General features: G+C 49.4%; 1 long non-coding RNA gene across 1 annotated transcript; it reads left to right on the top strand.

Annotated features, from left to right (window-relative positions):
- The first annotated feature begins 1,627 nt into the window (after positions 1–1,627).
- Positions 1,628–12,522, top strand: LOC117015432 (uncharacterized). The gene is made up of 3 exons (XR_004421710.1): positions 1,628–1,690; positions 2,324–2,451; positions 11,970–12,522. It is a non-coding gene; the product is annotated as an uncharacterized LOC117015432 (long non-coding RNA).
- Positions 12,523–20,264: the final 7,742 nt, after the last annotated feature.

Genomic DNA, 20,264 nt, shown 5'->3' with positions numbered 1-20,264 from the left:
TCTTTGAGGGACCCAGACACTGAGGTGAAAAATAACACAATTTGCGGGAGATGGGGGGAATCACAAGAAAAGCCAAGGTGCTGAAGCAAATATGTGAGGCAGGAGAGGAAGCAGGAAGAGGAGGTAGTACCAATACCAATTCTAACTGCTGCGCACAGAAAAACTCATTTAATCCTCACAAGTGTATGAAGCATGTACTCTTAAAATTCTGATTTCATAGTTGAGGAAATAGTGGCACAGAGAGGTTCATTAACTTGCCCTTGGTCACCCAGCTAGAAAGTAGCTGTAGGCAGGATTTGAATCCAGGACATCGGGTTCCAGCATCTGTGTTTCTGATTACACACTACACTGCCTTGGCAAGGAGGAGTCAAACCATAGACAGCTTTTTGGTCATGCTAAGGATCTCAAGATGATCCCACAGAGATTGGGCGGCCCTGCAGATTTAATAAAATGGGAGAGCGCTACTCAGACTGGCCCTTTTGAAGGACCAGCCTGGAGGCCCCGTGGAGGATGGCTTTCGGGGGCAAAGCAGGGAAAGCTGTTAGGAGGCTGTTATTGCAGCCCCGATGAGAAGAGGGAAGAAGGAGCTGCTTGGAGAGGAGGAGGTGGGTTTGAGGAAAAACCGAGAATGTAAACTTGGCAAAAATGTGCTGGCTGGCAGGAAGTGAAAAGTTGGAAAGAGTGGGGTATGAAGGGGGGCTTCCCAGTTTCTGGTTGCATGCTTGGGGCGTGTTCTTCACCAGCCATCATACAGAACCCAGGAGAAGGTTGCTGGGAGGAAAAATAAGTTCTGGTTGGGACATGTTGCCTTGGAGGTGCCTGTGGGACACCCACATGAAGAAATGCGGCTGCCTCCAGGTCCCACTTCCTCCTGCCCATCCTGCCTTCTCACCCAGCCAACCTCCACCCAGCCCTATCTTCCACAATCACCCCAGAGCCACCAGCCAATGGAAAGTTCCAATGCTCACTCTGGATTCCCAAGGCCCGAGGTTCCCAGGTCCCTCTATGCAGCAGTGGTTTGCCTCCTATAGATGGGCCATCTCAGACCCTCCCGATTTCCAACCTGCCCTTACAGAAGGATGGGCTTTTTCTCTGGTTTCCCCTGCCAAGTGTGGGATGTTATCTCCCTCTCTGATGTGAGCTGACCTATGACTCCACCCCCGATAAATGAACCAGCGCCAAATTGAAGAAGACCCCATGCCAATCCACACAAGGGATGGGTGCAAGTCACCCATCAGGGCTCCCAGAGGGCAGCCCCAGGTCTGTGGTGAGGAGGGGGAGTGTGGCGGTCACTGCTTGGGACGGGAGGGGATGCGAGGTGCACAGGAGTGACCTCTCACAGGGGGTCAGGAGACCTAGACGCTAGTCCTGGCCCTGCTGCTGACTTGCTGTGTGACCTTGGGCAACTGACTCACTTGCGCGGGTCTCCTCTATAATATTTGGCTGAATGACACAAGCTTTCAGGGGTACATTTCAGCCCTCCTCCTTCTGAAGGGCAGCATTAGGAGGGGAGACGCCCACAGGGCCATCGAGTGCAGTTCTGGAGGAGGGAGGGACACTTGGCAGAAAAGTCAGCCAGGTGTTTTAGCAACAAGCAGGACAATAGAGAGGCTTAGTGCTGGGAGCTTATTCTGCTCATTCTCCCATCTGTGTGCGTCAGGACATGCCAGGGCTGTGTGTCTACATTTCGGTAAGCCTCTTGCTACAATAGCATTCTTGGCAGCTTCAGTCACTTAGACCACAACGGTAATCTGCTCAGGAAGAGCCGGGCCCTGCCTCAGCCTGAGGGGCCGCGTTTGGGGCAGGGCACCCTCCTGCCTCTGCAACCACTCCCACCTGCCTGCCTCCCTCTCTCCCCTTGTCCAGTGTGTCCACCAACCAGCTCTAGTCCACGAGTGGGCTAACGAGTCACTCTCAACTGAAAGGATCAAGTTAGACACTAGGAAGAACCGTTCCAGGGCTGGGTGGTTGAGTAAGAAGGAATGTGGTCTCTTTTTATCTAAAGAATTTTGAAAATATGAGATATTTTCTTGTCTGAGGTAGAAGTAAGATGAGTGATTTGGCACGAGGGTTTTAAACCTCCAGTACTTTTTGGAAAGGAGTTGAGTGGGGGCTGAGGGAGTGGGGCACTACACCAAAGCCACGGGTCTGGAAGACACCCCCTCCAAGAATCGCTCTCCAAGACACAGCTCCCCTTTCCCCTTTGCGGTAATGAATTTGTGAATCCTCAGTCTGAATTTTGCTGTGATTTCTGAGTCCTGGGTGTGGGGCTGTCTGACTATAGGAACCTCTCTGATCCACTGTTTCCTCTTCTGTTGCACAGTTTTTGGACAATAAAACATCTTGGACCCAACCTCTCAGCACTTGATACTCTTCAACCCTCCCTCCATTTTGAAATTTTCTCCCTCAATTACCAAAAAGTGGCGTTCTTCAGGTTTTCCTTCTTCCTCGGTAAGAGTTAAGAATCTTCCACTGCAGGAAACAGAAAACTCTGTCCACCTGCATTACAAAATGGTTCCCGGATTTATGGAGCAAGTCTGGGACGTCACTGAGGGCCAAGTGTCTTTCCATCTCCCAGTTTGTCTTCCTTAGCCTCAGACCGGCTCTCCTTGGGGTCCCAGGTGGGGTCAAAGGCTCTTTGCCCCACCTGCCTCTTTGCTCACATACTGATGGGAAGATTGTCTTCGTCCCAGTATGGCCATCAAAAGTGCTGTCATTCTCTGATTGGCCTGAATTGAGGCAAATGTCCCCCCCTGAACCAATCATGGTTGCTAGGGGGTGTCATGGGCTCCACCCAGGAGCCATTGGGTGGTGGAGAGGCTTGACTCCTTGGGAGGCCCCTCTACACACCCTCCCCTGGGCCCACCCCTGCTAGTCCTTTCCCTGCCTCATCTCAGTCCCTCTCTATCTGCTGTGCTGGCGTCCACACATCCTCTCGCGGCTTCAGAGATCATGTCCTTGTGGCTGAGTTTTTCCTCTTCTTCATCTCAAACTCTGATTCTCTTCCAGCATCCCACCCTGTATCCTGATGTATCCCTGTATCCTGTATTGACAGAGCATTTCTACTTCATGTCCTCAAATTCATCCTCATATAAAAAGAGTTAGTCATCTTTTCCCTAACATTACCCATCTCACACAGACACACTTCCCTGGACTCTTCAGGTAGTCCCAATCTGGGCTACTTCCTCTGCTTTATCATTCACATCACGTCAGGCCTGACACCCCTGCTGTTCTTCCAGAATCCATGCCCTCGCCATTGTGTCTACTTTTACCTTAAGCCTGGACCATGGAAACATCCTCCTCTACTTCCTTCCCAGTGCTCCCAGTCTCCTCATCACTTTCCTATCAGCCTTCCTAAGGGCAAGAAACACCATTGCTTCCTGTCACACTCACCCTCAAAAGTCTTCGCTGTCCCTCCATTGCCCGTATGACCAAATCTCCCTCCCTGAGCCTGGCTTTCGAGGCTAGTTGTGAAGCAGCCTCGTCTGACTTTATGGACTCCCATTTCGCCCTCTGCTCTGTTGTCTGTTACAGGCCCCTGTCTGGTTCTATAGACAGACCCTGAAAGACTTCGAGCATTCCTGCCTCTTCACTCTCCTTCCTGCAGCTTCCCAAAGGCCTTCCTCCCTGCGGCCTTCCCTGACCACTTCTGCCTGGCAACCTCTTTGTCCCTGTCATAGCTGCATGTGTGTGTGTGCCTGTCTGCTCTTGAGTTCGCAACAGCATCAAAAGCCTGTGGACAGAATAGTTGCTGCCCTCAGATATCCTGGGGAAGCCAGTTCCCAGTAGAATTGAGCTCACCTGTGTGGAAGCACTGGGAACAGTGAGTTCTGTAGGGATAGAGGGGTGGTATTTCACGAGCTGGGAAGGCAGGGGTAGGAATGCTGAAAGAAGCTGCAGAAGGTGGAACCTCAGGGAGATGGGGTTGTTAAGGACCAGGAGAGAGCTGCACCTGGCATCAGAAGATAGAATACGAGCTACAATCTCAGCCACCATGTTAACCAGCTGTGGGACCTAGGGCAAGTCACTTAACTTCTCTGGGCTTTGGTTCCCTCACCGGGATGAGGGCCATTATCCCACCTGCTCTGCCAGCATCCAGGGTCATTGGAGGATGACTTGAGGTGATGTGCAAATTGATGGAATAGGAGTGTGTACCCAGTGACCTGGACTCAGCCTGGCCTGCCTCTGGGAGACAGAAAAAGGATAAAAAGGAAGTCTGGCCCTCTCCCAACGGGAAGCTCTGCACCAGTCTGGCCCCCAGCAGGCTGCAGGGAGAACAGGAGCTGATCAAAGGCCAGGGTGGTAAACAGCAGGGCGGTACCTCCCTGGAGGGAACCTGCAGACCAACTCTATCAGACCCCCTTGTGGCCTCCAGCAGGGCCTTCCTGCCCTCTAGTGGGCACAGTTAGGAGGTGCACCCACTTCTGTAACAGCAGCAAGGATTTCAGAATGCCATCGGGCACCAAGAACTGTGCTATGAAATGTGTCATTTTACAGAATTCTCAACAGTCCTTCAAGGTCTGTGTTAGCATCCTCATCTTACAGATCGCGGCCCTCAGGTGTAGAGGTTATGGGATTGCACAAGCTCACACAGTTCATAATGGTGGAGCCAGGACTCCCAGGCCAGAGGGTGTGTGGAGAGGTTTGGGTCCCTTTAGGATCATCCCTGGGAGCTAGTTCAAGGCTGAAAAGATGGAGGTTCATTGTTGGGAGAGTTTTGTCATGGGAAAACCAAGGCAGCTGGCTCTGGCAAAGGCCTCTGGAGATCCCACCCCCTCCTTCTGCTCCTTTGAACTTCCCCTAGGCTGCTTCCCCTCCAACACGGGGACTGATCCTGTGGCCCAGGGCCCTTTTCCTCTAAGGTAGGGGTCTGCAAACTTTTACACAAAGCGCCAGATAATACTTTAAGCTTTGTATGATCTCTGTTGCAACGACTCGACTCCGCCATTGTAGCAGGAAGCAGTCAGACAATGCATAAGAGAATGAGCATGTGTTCCAAGAAAACTTTATTTATAGATATTGACATTTGAATTGCATATAATTTTCAGATGTCATGAAATATTCTCTTCTTTTGAATTTTTCAACCATTTAAAAGTGTAAAAACCATTCTGAGATTGTGGACAGTACAAAAATAGGTGGGTACTGCGCTGTCATGTCCCAACCCCTTCTCTAAGATGTAGAGTATTCAGGCTTCAACTTCTTGGTCTGACTGCTCCTTCTTTGTCCCTTGTTCTGTTTCTTCTTCCACTGCCCTCAATGAGGTCAGAACCCAAGGTCGCACCCTCAGCCCTGTCTTCTCCTCTTCCAATACCCCGGGGCGCTCATTTGTTCAGTTTCCCTAGTCTGGTGCAGGGAGTCCCAGCATGTACTCTCTTCACACCACTCCTCAGCCTCAAAGCCTTTGTCCAGCCACCCCAGACGGCTCACCAACCCTTATCTGTGTGTTTTAGAAGCCACCTCCCTTCTCCAAACCCCAGGAGGGACATGACATGCTCCAGAAAGCATACTGGCGTTGCTGCCACTCCAACTTGTGTCTAAATCCTGACTCTGGCCAGCACACGATCTTTATCTCGTCCTTCTCCAGACATTCATTTGGTCCATGTTTTATGCTACGTCATTGGGGAAGCAGTGTGGTGCTGTGACATGAGAACTGAGTTAGGAGCCAGGACACCAGGGTTCTGATTCCAGCTCTGAACTTATGGGAGTTATGCGGTGCTGGGGTATGAAAGCCATTTACATGGGGATACACAGACCAGGATCTCAGAAGAGATAAAGATGGACAGAGACTTATCACCACCAAAAAATCCCACCTATGTTAGGTGATGAATGTGTTAACTAAACTTATTGTGGTGATCATTTGACAATATATACATACAGAGGGTGCCAAAAAAATGTATACACATTTTAAGAAAGGAAAACTGTATTAAAATTGTAATACTCAATATATACTGGTAACAAAAGATGAATACAAATCACGTTTGACTTCTGCAATTACAAGAGGTGCTCAAAGTGGTTACCATCAGCATCCAGACGCTTCTGTTTATGGCGAACTACTGCTTGAGCTGTGTTGACCAAAGTGTCCACTTTTATAAACCGTAGTGTATTTTTTTGTCACTCCTGGCATATCAAATCTTCACATTGTACACCTGAAACTTACACAATGTTATATTTCAATTACTTCTCAATAAAACTGGAAAAAAACCTGAAATAACAAAAATATGTATATAGGGATCAACAGCGTGTTGATGGTCACATAGCCTTGGGAAATGATGATGATGTCGCTGAGAGGGAATGTAGAGTAAAAGGGGGAAGAGTCCTGCAGAACACCCACAGGGCCAGTGTTAAGCCTCTGTGGCCAGGAGGTGGCAGCACAGGCCATTCAGGGGTTTTCTGATGGACAGGAAAGATGCTCAGGAGAGAGAGGTAGTTCTCCAAACCTTAGATTACCTCCTGCTTGGGCAACAGTGCGTGGCACCAAGTGTGGGAGGGGAGGGGAGCTGAATTAGATGGTACATGGGTATGGGTGGATATATATATATATATATATATATATATATATATATATATATCCTCTTCTAACTAAAAGCTCACTAGAAGGGAATCAAGCATGTTTTGTGCTTCCAAGAGCACTAAACTAGGAGCCCAAAGCGAAGGACTGATTTGGGGAGAGGTGGAGGAACACAGGTTACCCACTCCCAGGATGCCTAGATTCAAATCCTAGCTCTACTGTTTACTAGCTGTGTGACCTTGGGCAAGTTACTTAACCTCTCTGTTTCAGTTTCTTCAACTACAAAATAGGGACAATGATAGTATCTACTTCCATAGGATTGTGTGAGTATTGTATGAATTGATACATGGAAAGCTCTTAGAACAGTGTTTGGCATATGGAAAGTGCTTAATAAATATTAGCAATTAATGCTATTATCTTTAAGATCCCACACTGAATGGGAAACCCTCCAGGTCCCTCCATCCCATGAAGAGCCCCTAGGATCTCAATCTGAGGACTCAGAAAGGTAGCTGCCACATTAAGCCATTGGGAAAAGGGTCCTGGCAGGAGTATAGCACATCAAGCCATCCCAAGAGCCTCAGATTTCAGAAGCCATGCCAATTTTAGGGTCAGAGGGTACGTACCTCCTTACCCTGAGGCCCTTTTTACCTGACTGGGATCTAATACCTCCCTTTACCAGTGTCAAGATGAATCAGAGCTGGAACAGATCCAATAGTGTGTGTGTGTGTGTGTGTAGAAGTGGGGAGGAGTGAGGAGAGCTGTCTCTCTTTGCCCCACTACCCCAGTTTGTATCTGATCCTGAACTCAGATGATGAGCTAGAAAGATCCCAGGGCTGGGCTTTAGGTGACTCAGGTTCCAGTCCTGACTTATTTCCCTCTTTGACCTCAGTTTCTCAAAGGTCGCTTCTCGCTCTGATATTTCTTGGTCTTTGGGTAAGCCTGTGATTCCTCTCTGCCATGCTGCAGCTCTACCCCAGACCCCTGTTCCGCTGTCTTCTCCCTCATCCTCCCCCATGACACTCCAACATCCTTGTAAAAGGCTCCTACACCTAGAAGTGAGTTAAGTCTGTTTTTAAGAGTAAATAAGAGAAAACAGACAGCCTTCCAGCCTATCAGTTTCCATTTCCCCTGCAGGATGCTTCTTAGGGTTCAGTAGGTGGGCCCAGACTACCGATTTAGTGAGCAGCTGGGCCCCTGGGAACTGGAGTCTAAAAATGGTGAAGGGGCAGACGCTCTGGAGGTCAGATGCCTGCGAGCAGTCTGCATGGGAGGGAGGGCATGGCGTCCAGCTCCGCCTCGGGTTCCAGTCCTGGAACATGTGGCACCTGAAGCGCCTGTCCTGGCCATCATTTCCTGACCAGGGCTCAGAGTCCTGCCTCTGCTCTGGCCTGCTGCCCTCACCCTAGTGGTCAGGACACTGCTGGGCCCCGATGGAGGAAGTGGAGGCAGGGATTGGAGGCTCCCAACCTGGTGAGGCATTGAATACCTAAGGGAGCTGGTGCCATCAAGGAGACCACCCTGAATTGCCAATAGCCAGGGCTCACGGTTCTCCCCCAAAAAGTGCGTCTCCTCAGAACCAGCAGGAGTGTGACCCTCTCCCGCCGCCCTGGAGGTGCTGAAAGCTGTGGCTCTGTCTAGCTGTCTCTGATTTCTTATAAGCAACAAAATATAGGATGGATGGGCAGAGAACATTTCCTGGGCATAGATAATCATGAAATGATGAAATGGTGGCTTGTTCCACAGTGTAGGGCACAGTTAATCCTTTCTGGTCAGGGAACTGAACCAGAACCAATAAGCAGGACTGGTGAGATAGTATGCAGGACCCAGTGCAAAATGAAAACGCAGGGCTCCTGTTCAAAAAGTATTCAGAATTTCAAGAAGGCAACAATAAAACATCAAACGCAGTGTGGGGCTTTCTGAATGTGGGGCCGTTCCGAGCACAGGGCCCTGTGAGACTGTACAATCGGATGCCCATGAAGTCAGCCCCGCCTAGAGCTATTGTTTATTAAGCACATACTATGGGCCAGGCACTTTATGTGCATTATCTCATTTAATTCTCGAACAACTCTATGAAATAGGCATGATTAGGTTCTCTTTATGGATGAGGAAACCTTAAGTAGTTAAGCCCTTTGCCCAAGGTCACATATGAGGTCTGACAATTAAGTTCGCGAACTCATCCTAGAAAAAGTGCTACATACCTCATTGCTGAATAGCACTACGGTCACCTTCAAAGTACGATGCCAGCACCTAGTCCACCCTTCAAAGCAATTTCGGAACTTTTTCTGGAATGGCCATCGGAGCTGTCATCGTATTACTCTTGATGTCTTTAATGTCATCCATATGTCTTCCTTTCAATATTTCCTTTATCTTCGGGTAGCGAAAAAAGTCACTGGGGGCCAGAGCAGGTGAGTAGGGAGGGTGTTCCAATACAGTCGTTTGTTTACTGGCTAAAAACTCCCTCACAGACAGTGCTGTGTGAGCTGGTGCATTGTCATGGTGCAAGAGCCATGAATTGTTGGCAAAAAGTTCAGCGTGTCTAACTTTTTCATGCAGCCTTTTCAGCACTTCCAAATAGTAAACTTGATGAATTGTTTATCTAGTTAGTACAAATTCATAATGAATAATCCTTCTGATATCAAAAAAGTTTAGCAACATCGTTGCAACAAGTTCGGGAACTTAATTGGCAGATCTTGTATTCTACTGAATAGTATCTGAATCCAGATTCTTTTGAGGCCAATGTCTCTGATCTCCAGTCCAAGGGGGTGGCAGGAAACATGGCAGCTGAGCGTGGGCACTCAGAGGGTGTAGCAGAGACTCTCGCCCCAGTTTGACCTGACCTGTGCTGGGTCCTGGGCATGGGGAGGGGGACTGGAGCCACTTGATCATCCAGGCGTTGCAGAAAGCACGCATGCTCTGGACTCAGACAGACCTGGACTTGTGTTCAGCTCTGCCTCTCACTAAGTGGCTAGGAAAGTCACTTAACCTCAGTAAGCCTCAGTTTCCTCATCTGTAAACTGGGATAACAGTATCTACTTCATTTTATCATGAGGATTAACTATGATCTCTATAAAGTGTCTGACACATAACAGTGAAGAAGCCAAGTAGAGTCCATTCTCATCAGGAAAACATGCGCTTCCACTCCCACGCTGCACCGGTTCTCTCTTCTTCGGCAAGCTCCACTCTTCACCTGCTCTCTGCCCTTCTTTGAAATCAGTCAATTTCCCTCTCTCCCTACAGCTTCTCCTTCAGGCCTGGCTGGTAAGGGAGCTCCCCCAGCTGCCTTTCCCTTAAATAACGTGGCAGGATACATTGGATTTCAAGGTTTATTGCTAATTTGATGCCATATGTGGGGAAATTACAAAGTTTCTGGATTCTTACAGAGTCTTGGTGGGTCTGACTCCTTTCTGAGGTGGCAGCCGCTAGCCCTGACGCTCATGCTCCTCCTACTTTCTCATCCCTTCCTACTGGAAGGCCTCCTGCCCCTGAGGTGTCTGGGCAGGACCTGGTACCTTCTTATTTCAAGGGAGGGCTGTGGGTTTCTGACCACTCCTGGCTGATGTCCCTCTACTCGACTTTCACCCCTCTCAGGGACAGTTCCCTGGGGACAAAGTCCCCTTCCAGTCCCTCCCAGCCCATGCCAGAAAGCCGAGGTAAATGGTTGGGTGGGGGGATAACAAAGGTCTGAGAAACCCTCTGGTATTTGAGAAAAGAGAGCAAATTCTCCCTTTCCCTCCCCACCCCTCCCCCAGAACCCAGCCAACTGCAGCTTCAGGCTGCCTGGTGTGACGCGTGCCCCTTTGCCCTCTCTCCAGGAGTAAATATTGGATCAGGTTCAGTCGCCAGCTGTTTAACTAAGAGCGAAGCTGTGGGTTCATGAATGGTTGAGATCCTGGGGAAGAAATGCTGAGCAGCATTAATGCCCCAGAGGGACGCGGGGCAAGCTCCCTGGGCAAACAGTACGCCTGGGGTCCAGACTCTGTTCCCTTCCTTCCCCTGCCTACACCAGGCATTCACAACCTGTGAGGCTGGGCTGTCACCCGGAGTAGCTGGTCCCCTGGAATGGGTCTTTCTTGCCAGGCCATTTGGCAAGATGATCTGATTTGGGACAGCCTGGTGTATTCAGGAATTGTACCCGGCCCTACCTGTTCCCTCAGGTAGACCTACCACCACTGCCTGGATGCTCAGGTGCTTTTTGTCCAGTAGTATCTGACACATTCAGATGCATTTTAATTGGGCATACCTGTTCATTCAGGTGTAGGGTCCCTGGACTTAGCTGATCATTCAGGTATGTCTGAGCTGAGTAGGTCCGGTATCTGCTCCATCATTCAGACGGGCTATGTTCCTGGGAGGCCCTGGTAATCCACACCATTCTGGTCCCAGGCTCACCTCAGAGAAAAGGGATTGTAAATATACCCCCTGCTTCTTCCTCAGCCCTCCAGATGTCCCCCAATCCTGGACCTGTTCAGATTGCTCTGATTCCTGACCCCTCCTATCCGCCAGGCCCCACTTCCATCCCTCAGGCCACACCTGGCTGCTCTGGGGCCCCAGCAGGCTGCAGGAAAAGGGGAAGCTGGTCTGGGAGGAGGCCCCAGGGAATCAGCTGTGACTCCAGGGAACAATGGTTCCCAGAGCTGAGTTCAGAAGTCGTGATGGCACAGTGCTCCTTGCTGGTCCCAACAGGCCATAGATCTGGGCCCAGAACTTGCGCCTTCCAGGCTGAGGTGGGTGAGGGACAGCTGCTTTCCCACTGCCCTAGACACATACCCCAAGCTTGGCCAAGGGCTACTGAAGAGCTGAGATTTTGAGAGAGGGTGAGAGGAGCACAGCCTGCCCAGGCATTTCTCAGGACGGTGCTAACCTCAGAGGCCAGGGCTGTGAGTCACCATTGCCAGCTGTCTTCACCCCTCCTCCCTCCCTCCCTGGACTGGAGGAGGCTGGAGGGGGAGCAGTGTTGGCCTGGGGCCAATCAGGGCCAGGATAACCATTAGGGGAGAGGGGCAGGAGCCAGAGGGGTTTCTGTGTACTTTCTTGACTCTGTCAGCAGAGCTAGTATTCTGGGCTCTAGCGGGGAGCTGACCACCAAACCAACTGCTCAGTTTTAATATAAAATGCCTTGCAAATGTATACCAAACAGCATGCACATCGTCTGTCCAGTGTCCTGGTTTCAGAGGCTTTGGGTCTCCCCGCCTCTGCCCCCAGTGAACTTGCCTTCTTATCTATGGCTCTGTCTTTCTCCATCAAGATCCAGCTGCTAGAGCTGGAGCTGGGAGAATCGCCTCTTCCAGACCTAAGCTGCTCACACAGGGGATGCGGGTACACACAGGGGATGCGGGTACCAGAGAACTCTGGAATGGCATGGTGCCTCTATAGGCGATTCCGTTCCTATACACCTCTTGACCCCTCCTGCACCTCCCCAGCTGCCTTCTCTCTAATCTCCTCCCTTCTTCTGCTTCATCCTCAGTCTGGACCCTGGGCAGCAGCAGTGAGAGAGGATGAAGAAGACCTGGAGCATCTTCTCTATCCTTTGGCCAGTGGTCATGGTTGGCTGGAGATATGTGGGCATCCAGGGCAGGCCAATCACTTGGCATCTCTTCAGCAGGATATCTTTTCAGTATTTGTTCAAAGTGGATTTAGAAGCGTGGTCAAGGGCTTTGTTGGGGTGGGTAGAGAACTGCTGGGGCCAGCCTCGGCCCCTCTTGCCTTCCCAATTGATTTGTGTTCCCCACTTGACAAAGCAAAAGTTCTACTGTTTAGCCAACCTCAGCATCTTGTCACTAGAGTAGTCTTGACCGTGAAGGGAGTTCACTTTTCCCCTAAGAGGTTTGCCAAATAATTTCTCCTACACACATCTCCTTACATTTCCACCTGCCAGCTAGCCCAACCCTTACTCAAATTCTGGCTACAAGAGCCTCTGTCAAATATATGGTGATGGAAGGAGAACTGACTCTGGGTGGTGAACACACAATGGGATTTACAGATGATGTAACACCGAATTGTACACTTGAAATCTGTGTAATTTTACTAACAATTGTCACCTCAATAAATTAAAATAAATAAATAAATAAATGATAGGTGGGAAAAAACAAGAGCCTCTGGGGGCGGTCTTGTCCAACACCCTGACTGCTCCCCTACCTCACCATCCATCCCTGTCAGCTCCCATCTGGTTGCAAATTAATGGTGTGTGTGGTGGGGACGGGGGGATGTTTAGATGTTCTCAGACAAACCTGGGGCAAGGACTTTATAACTCCCCTTTCCAGGACCTCACTTCCTGAAGTACAGTTTTGAATCTCCCGTAGAAGCCAGTTTGGACCATTTGCTCTCAGTAGCTCCTGAGTGTCAAGGTGAGGAGAAAGTGGGGTCCCTCTTCTCATTCCATGCCCTTTTATTAAGGGCTTCCCAATACTCCTCCCAAGGTCATGGGACGGCTCTGGGGCTCCTCACTCACAACTCATAGTTTCTCTTCCCCCTAGAAGGGCCTAGAGCAAGGCCTTACCTTGCTCTGGCCCTCCCCACTGTGTCCCAATCCCCCAAGGAGGGGCAGGAGGGTCCCTTAAAGAGACTGGGATTTCGTGTTTAACTATGGAGCAGACACTTGGCAATGAGGCAGCTCCCGGCAGGGTGTGCAGTGTCTCTCCGCACCTACCTAATGAGATAGTGCAGAGCCAGCCGACAGAGCAGGCTCTGTCATTTACGGGTGCCTAATTGCTGTGGAGGCTATTGCTTTTTAATGCAAGCAAGGGCAAAAGCTATCTTCTCCTCCTCCTTCTTTTTTTCTTGAATCCATCCAACTGGGAGAAATGGAGTTCTGGTCTCTCCTAACATGCTATTCAAAGCTGGACATGCTACTCTGTGGCAGTGGGGGACCCATTCAAATACTCATTACTCCTGAGCAACTTGTTTAGAACAAGGTCCTCATCCACTTGGTGCTTTGGAGATGCAGAGAGGAATTTCAAGGTGCCCTGACTGCATCTCAGACTAACTCCCCTGTAGCACCTGTCTCAGTACACTACCGGTTAGTATACAGTTCGGTCCCACCCACTGGGCCAATGGGTCTTCATCTTCTCTGGATCGCAGAACGCTTTGAGAATCTCACAAAATCTCATATCTATCTGTCTATCTATCATCTATCTATCAATCTGTCTGTCTGTCTATCTGTCTATCTATCTATCTATCTATCTTTGTCTTTGTGTCAGTCCCCATCTCTGTCTCTTTCAAAAAGAATAATAGCTAACACTAACTATCCTCTAATTATGTTCCAAGCACTGTGCTAAGTTATTTACATATACTTAACCTCACTATGACCTTATGAGAAAGGTGCGATATTATCCCCATTTTATAGATTACGAAATTGAGGCACAGAGTGGTGAATAATTTGCCTATATCACACAGATAGTACACGAATCCAACAGATTGAGGCCCCTTGAACATGGTCATTTGTAGAGATTCTGTCTTTAGAAACATGTGCTCTCTCTCTCTCTCTCTCTTTCTCTCTCTCTCTCTCTCTCTCTCTCTCTCTCTTTCTCTCACACACACACACACAGAGTCAATATTGGCATATAATGTTATGGGTTTTCACAGATTCGCTGAATCCCTCTCTCTGCTCAGGGGTATAAAACCCCGCATGTTTAAGAGGCCTGGACCCAGATCTGAGATACCTGAGGGCAGGAAATGTGCCCGCCATCATGACCACTGAATAAATAGCACTTAATTAGTGTTTACTGAAGGAAAGACCAGGAAAGCATGGGGAAAGAGGGAGACAAGGCATGATCCCTGCCTTCAAGAAGTTCAGAATCTAATTAATTGGACAAGATTTACAAGCTAAAAGACTTTTTTTTTAAGGAGGGAGCAGCTCACAGTGGCCCATGTGGGGATCGAACCGGCAACCTTGGCGCTATCAGCACCACGCTCTAACCAACTGAACTAACTGGCTGCCCCTAAAAGACTTTTAAATAATAGCTCAAAAGAAGAGAAGAGCGGCTGCCAGTTTGAGCAGAACCCATTGTGCTTACTGGACAAGATACACAGAAGACGAAAGGTCAGTGGTGCCACAGGGATTGGGATGGTGAGAAGACCAGGCAGATGACAGAGGTGGCAGGCTTGGAGCCCTTTAGGGAAAAGTCACCAAGGTGTACATGGTGTTCCTGATGCCAGCTTTGTTTACTTCCTCTCCAGGGCAGTGGGGGCAGGAAAGACTATCTGGGAGGCTGGCACAATCCTGAAGCTCCTGCCTGCTCTGCCTTTTGCCGGCACCGCTCTGCAGTCCCTGGTACTCCCAGTCACCTTTCCCATGTTCCCCGCCCTCAGCCCCACACAGTCAGGCTTCTGACCCCAGCCCCACCTCCAGAACTGCCCTTGTTAAGCTCACCAATCTCAGCTGACCAATCATCTCTGTTTGCCTAGGACTTTCAATTCTAGAACTGGGAGAGTCCCAGGAAAACCAGAGCCGTTGGTCACTCTACCAATGGCTTCCTAGTTGCCAGATTCAATGATGTCTTTCAGTACTTAACCATCTTGACTTCTAGGCTCCTGGCGCCTCTTTCCTTCTTGACACCCTCTCATCTCCTGGCTCCTGCCCTATATTCCAGTCTGTTCGTTGGCCTCCTTCTTTGTCAGTTCTTTCTTCTGCCAATTCAGTTCTGCCATTTTGGTTCTCCAGACCTATTATATGCTGGGTACTGTGGATACAAAGGCTAAAGATGTGGTCTCTGGCCTCAGAAAACTCAGATCCCAGTACAGAAGACAGACATTTATTGCAAGACATGCAAGGAGAGAAGTGTGTAGATAGAACGGAGGTGCGTCAGGTTGCAGAGTGATCGAGTCAGTCCAGACAGCGTCAAGGGCAAGGACAGAAGATGGAGACTTTTGAGCTGGGCTTCGAAGAATGAATAGGAGCTTCCCATGTACCAAGTGAGGGAGGACGCCTCTTCAGTTGGTTAGAAAAACATGTGCAAAGGCATGAGCAGTGAAACACATTGGTGTTCATGAGGGCAGTACATGTCGTTTGATGTGGCCAGGCACATAGCAACTGGGGGCAGGAACCAAGACGAGCTGATGAGGGAGGCGGAGGCCAGGTCACAAGGGCCTCACATGCCACGTCTCCACAAGTGAGTCCATGAATGAGCTTGAAGCGGCCCATCTGTCTTGAAAAGGAATGGGAAATGTGCATATATATTTGATACTAGGGAGTGACTTCCTCAGTTTTCCTCAGATTCTGAAGGGAGGTCTTGGGGCCCCAAAGGTCCACTGTTGGGAAGATATCCGAAGCAGCTGGGCAGCGGATCCCATTGTCAAGTTTTCATTTTAAATGAAGATCTCTCTGGTAGCTGATTGAAGGGAGGACGAGGAGGTATGGAAGCTTGAAGCTAGTTTACCAGTGGGGCCCACGTGGTTAAAGCTTCAGAACTCTTCCTTGGCCCTGAGCAAAGTCTCCCCGAGGCAGTGTGCCATCTCTATAAACACTGGCCTCCAGGCCTGCTCAACAGGCATCCTGGACATTTCCAGATGTCTCCATCAACATGTTCCCAAGGCCCCTCAGTCCACCTGGCCACAACTGAAACCAGTGTCTGTTTCTGGCACATGGTAGATACCAACCAAGTAAATGTTTTCAAATTGAACTGAGGTCCAGCTCTACAATGAACTCAGGAGCTGGATTTTAGGCTTTGATTTTAGGTCTTTCTCGGGATCAATCAACTCTCTTTTACCCAGAAGTCTCAAAATTCTTAAGGTTTTCTGAAAAGAAACTCTAGAGTTCCTATCCTTATTTATTAGTTGAAAAGTAATTGTATACTCTGAGCACATACTATAATACAAGTAGGAGTCTTTGGCCCCATCTGTCTGTGAGTGAACTGAGGCCCAGGGCTAGAAAATAGACTTAGAAAACTCAAGTGAACCAGCTCACTCTCTTCTCCCCCAGCCTGCATGGGGACCCTCTCAGTGACCTAACCCAGCCAGTGTTGCGTGCATCCTCACCCCAATGACTGGTCCAGCCTTGTTGCTAAGGGCCACTTTTCCATTTTTTCCGCTCTGTGTTGTGGTTTCATTGCCGTGGCAATGCAGCAAAGGTTGTGTGTGTGTGTGTGTGTGTGTGTGTGTTATGTTTGGGAAGTACTGCTGGATGCAGGGGTGGCGTTCTAATTGGTTTGGTGGTTGCTAAGGTCAACAAGGCTGTGATTGGCTGCCTCTGTTTATGAGCCCATCTTGTTCCAGAACCTTCTGGGGATGCAGCTGTTGGTCCCCTGAGGTCTGGAGTGGTCATGCATGTTGTGTGTGTGTGTGTGTGTGTGTGTGTGTACACACACATGCATGAGTACACACATGCCTATATACTTGGCACAAATAGTAAAGAGAGGATGTGATGCTCGGTGCAGTGATAAAGTGGAATCACCCTGGTATCAGGTACATGACATTTTTCTCCTACTCATCCCCACTTCCCATAAATCCCTGGAAACAATGGTCTGGATTTATTCAGAGGAGGACTAAGAATTGGCTGAGTCCAGCCAAGTCCTGTTGTCCCTACTGACTTGTAGCCAAGCCATGGGGGTCAATCCATGGGCTCAGGTCACTGCTGCCATTCTCCCTCCTCCCTGCCAAGGACATACATGTCCTGAGGAGAGTTTCTTTCCATTCTTACTTAGTTTCCCATTTCCTTGTCTTTACTTGTCTCCTAGAACCCTAAGAAGGGCCTTTTGGCAGAACACTAATGAGCTCATACATATGCAGATCTTTTTACAGTTTGCAAAGCACTTTCACATTCACATTCTCATTTAATCCTCCTGAAAGGAAGGCATTCACATTATTCCCATTTTGCAGAGGAGGAAAACTGAGGCTCAGATAAATGAAATGACTCTTGCTCCTTAGAGGCAGAGTCAGGTCTTGGGCTTCCCAAGTGTCTCCGCATGGTGTGCCTGCATGGGTGTGGGTAGGGCTGGCAAGGTGCAGAAAAGAGGTCCCTGATGGCTGAACGCTCCCTGTCTTCATGCTGTGCCTTCCAGGGGAAAGTGAGCATGCTTGAGCTTTGGTTTTTCAGAAGCTATTCGAATACAATGCCCACACAGTATGTGAGGGAGAGCTGTTTCCAGCTTCCCCAGTCAGCCTTCAGGCACCCATGGACACCTGTCCTATCTGCAGAGCAGTGGCATGTCACTGTCAGCGGGGAGGAGAGACAGGATCAGAGCAGGGAGTAGGCTGGATTGTGGCTGGACCCGTTGTCATGCTGCTCAGGCCTGCCAGCAACCCGCTGCTAGGGGACCAGGGCCTCCCAGGATGCTACAGATCCTTTAGGCTAGCAGAGGGGAGGGGTCTGAGAGTCTATAGGGAAGGGGCCCCAGGAGCCAGGGTGCCAGGGGAGAAACCCCCAAGTGAGAGTCTCTTGTCTGACCCTGACAGAACACAGCTATTGGGCTGCAGAGAAGGAAAACAAGCATGGATTGTGTGCCAAGTGCACATCTCATTGAAACCTCACAACAGCCCCATGAGAGCGGGACTATTACCATCTCCATGTTGCAGACAGGAAACTGGAGATGTGAGTAACTGTCCAAGGTCACACAGTCTATGTGGCTTTAAAGCCCAAGGTCTTGCTTGGTGGTGCAGTAGGACAGGAGTCCCTCCTTAGTGGAGGACCCAGGTAGTGCTGCATCTTCTGAGCTGGGCTTGTTGACAGAATTATAGAAAGAAAACTGGCATGGGAGGAGGGCGGAGACACCAAACGGTTCAGAGGGAATTTTTAGAATGGCAGACAGTTCCCTCCTCTCCTCCCTGCTGCCACTGCTCTAGTCTAAGCCTGCATCGTTTTTCACCAGGATCCGCCTCCATTAGAATGGCCAAAATTAGGATGGCCCAAACAGCGTATACACACAGGCTTCCTATCCAACCAGTAAGCTCTGCCATGTGCCATGGTACCTCTTACCTGGTTCCCCTTTCTACCTGCCCATTTGTCAAGCCTTCCCCTGGGCCTGCCAAGGTTTCAATTGCCATTCTCTGGGCTCCATACCGGCACCATCTGCAGCCCATCCCCTTCCCCTGACCCTGAGGAACAAGATAATGCTTTCAAAACTGAAATTTCAGAGATTCTGAAACACAATTCCATGTCAGGGTTTGGGGGTTGGTGTGACAGGTTGCTGGCCCCACATCATTTAAGCTGTCACCTCTCCTCTGTCAGATTGTCCCTGATTCTCTTGGCCACAGCTAAGAGATTCCTCCTCTGTCTCAGCCCATATTGTCTTGTTATGTGACTGTTCCTTTGTATGTCCCTCTCCCACTTGTTGGTGACCTGCTTGAGAATAGGGATTGAAACTTAAAATCATCCTTATATCTCAAGGATCCAGTACAATCCTCAGCACTTGGCAGGTGCTCAATAAATGTTTGCTGAATGAGCAAACAATGGTACTTATATCTCTTATTTATTGAGTTCCTATGATGAGGCAAGCCCTATGCTTTGGCATACATTATCTTTAATATGCACAACAACCAAACAAGATTGATTTTAGTATTTTTGCTGCACAAATGGAAAAAACGAGTCTCAGGAAGGTTAAGTCACTTGCCCAAAGCTGTACAGCCAATCCAAGGAGGTTCTGGGAACCAAGGCGTCCCCAAGAAGCCCCCAGCTTGGCCTCGCATACCAGTGGTTCCAACTTTGACATCTCTTCGCTCCTTTATCTTCTAGACTTAAACAGCCACAAAGTTCTGTGTCCCTGTCTCCTGACTATCTTTCAAGTAATTTTCCTCCTCTCCTCCCTGCTACCACTGCTCTAGTCTAAGCCTGCATCCTTTTTCACCAGGATTGGCCTCCAAATTGGGGTTCCCATCTCCGGATTTGCTCCCATCATCGATCCTTCACACGGCTGCCAGAGAACTCATCCTAAATCACAGACCTGGTGATATCTCTTTCCTCTGAAAAGCTCCATGTTGCCATGTGTTTTGGGGTAAGATCCTGGCTCCTAGACATGGTGTAGTAAAAGGGTCTTCAGGACCCAGCACCTTCCTCCCTTTACAACGTCACCTCCAGCCTCACAGACTCTGAGCTCTGGCCTAACAAAACTGTGTGACCATATTCTCTTGCCCCTGCACTTTGCACATGGTGTTAACCCTTCTGGAAAAACAGAAAAACCCTTCCTCCCCTCCACGGTCCTCTCATCCCATAACCTTCAGTTCAAGCAGCAGAATCACCCCTCTAGGCAGCCACAGCTCTAATCTTGGTTCTACAGCATCAGAACTGTTTACTTACCTGCCCCATTAGACCGTGAGCTCCCGGGTAGGGACTGCGGTTCATTCATCTTTTGTGCCCAGTGATTAGTCTATTATTTGGCATATAAGAGATATGCAGAAAACTTTTGTTGAAACCTCTTGAGCTCATCCATCACCCTGGTTCCTTCAAACTCTACTCTTTGGCCCCATTCTTTCTAATCCTCTAAAACACAGTTCTTTAGCCATAGCGCCTCTCCCTGCTCTCCCTGCCTCGGTATGGCCTCCTTGCCCTCGGTATTCTTTTCACAGACATGGATTATGGAGCCAGGCCGGTTGCTTCCTCTCCCCAAAGCCTGGAAGCTCCATATCCATCCACTCTTTGCACCTCTTCAACACTCAGCAGTTTTATTTTTCTAAAGTATGTGTGTCAGAAAATCTACATGCCCTGGCAGAGAAAACAGAGGTAGCAAAGAGTTGGGAGGCCCTTTGTGGGATGACCTTGCAGACGACCCACAAGCCACACTCCTGCGTGGGCCCAGTGTCTTCCTTCTTCTCCTATGCTCAACCTCTGTGG

The sequence above is a fragment of the Rhinolophus ferrumequinum genome, chromosome 22 (assembly GCF_004115265.2).
Source record: "Rhinolophus ferrumequinum isolate MPI-CBG mRhiFer1 chromosome 22, mRhiFer1_v1.p, whole genome shotgun sequence".
Classification (NCBI taxonomy): domain Eukaryota; kingdom Metazoa; phylum Chordata; class Mammalia; order Chiroptera; family Rhinolophidae; genus Rhinolophus; species Rhinolophus ferrumequinum.
The sequence above is the reverse complement of the archived record's forward strand: the minus strand, read 5'-3'. Positions and strand labels throughout refer to the sequence as shown.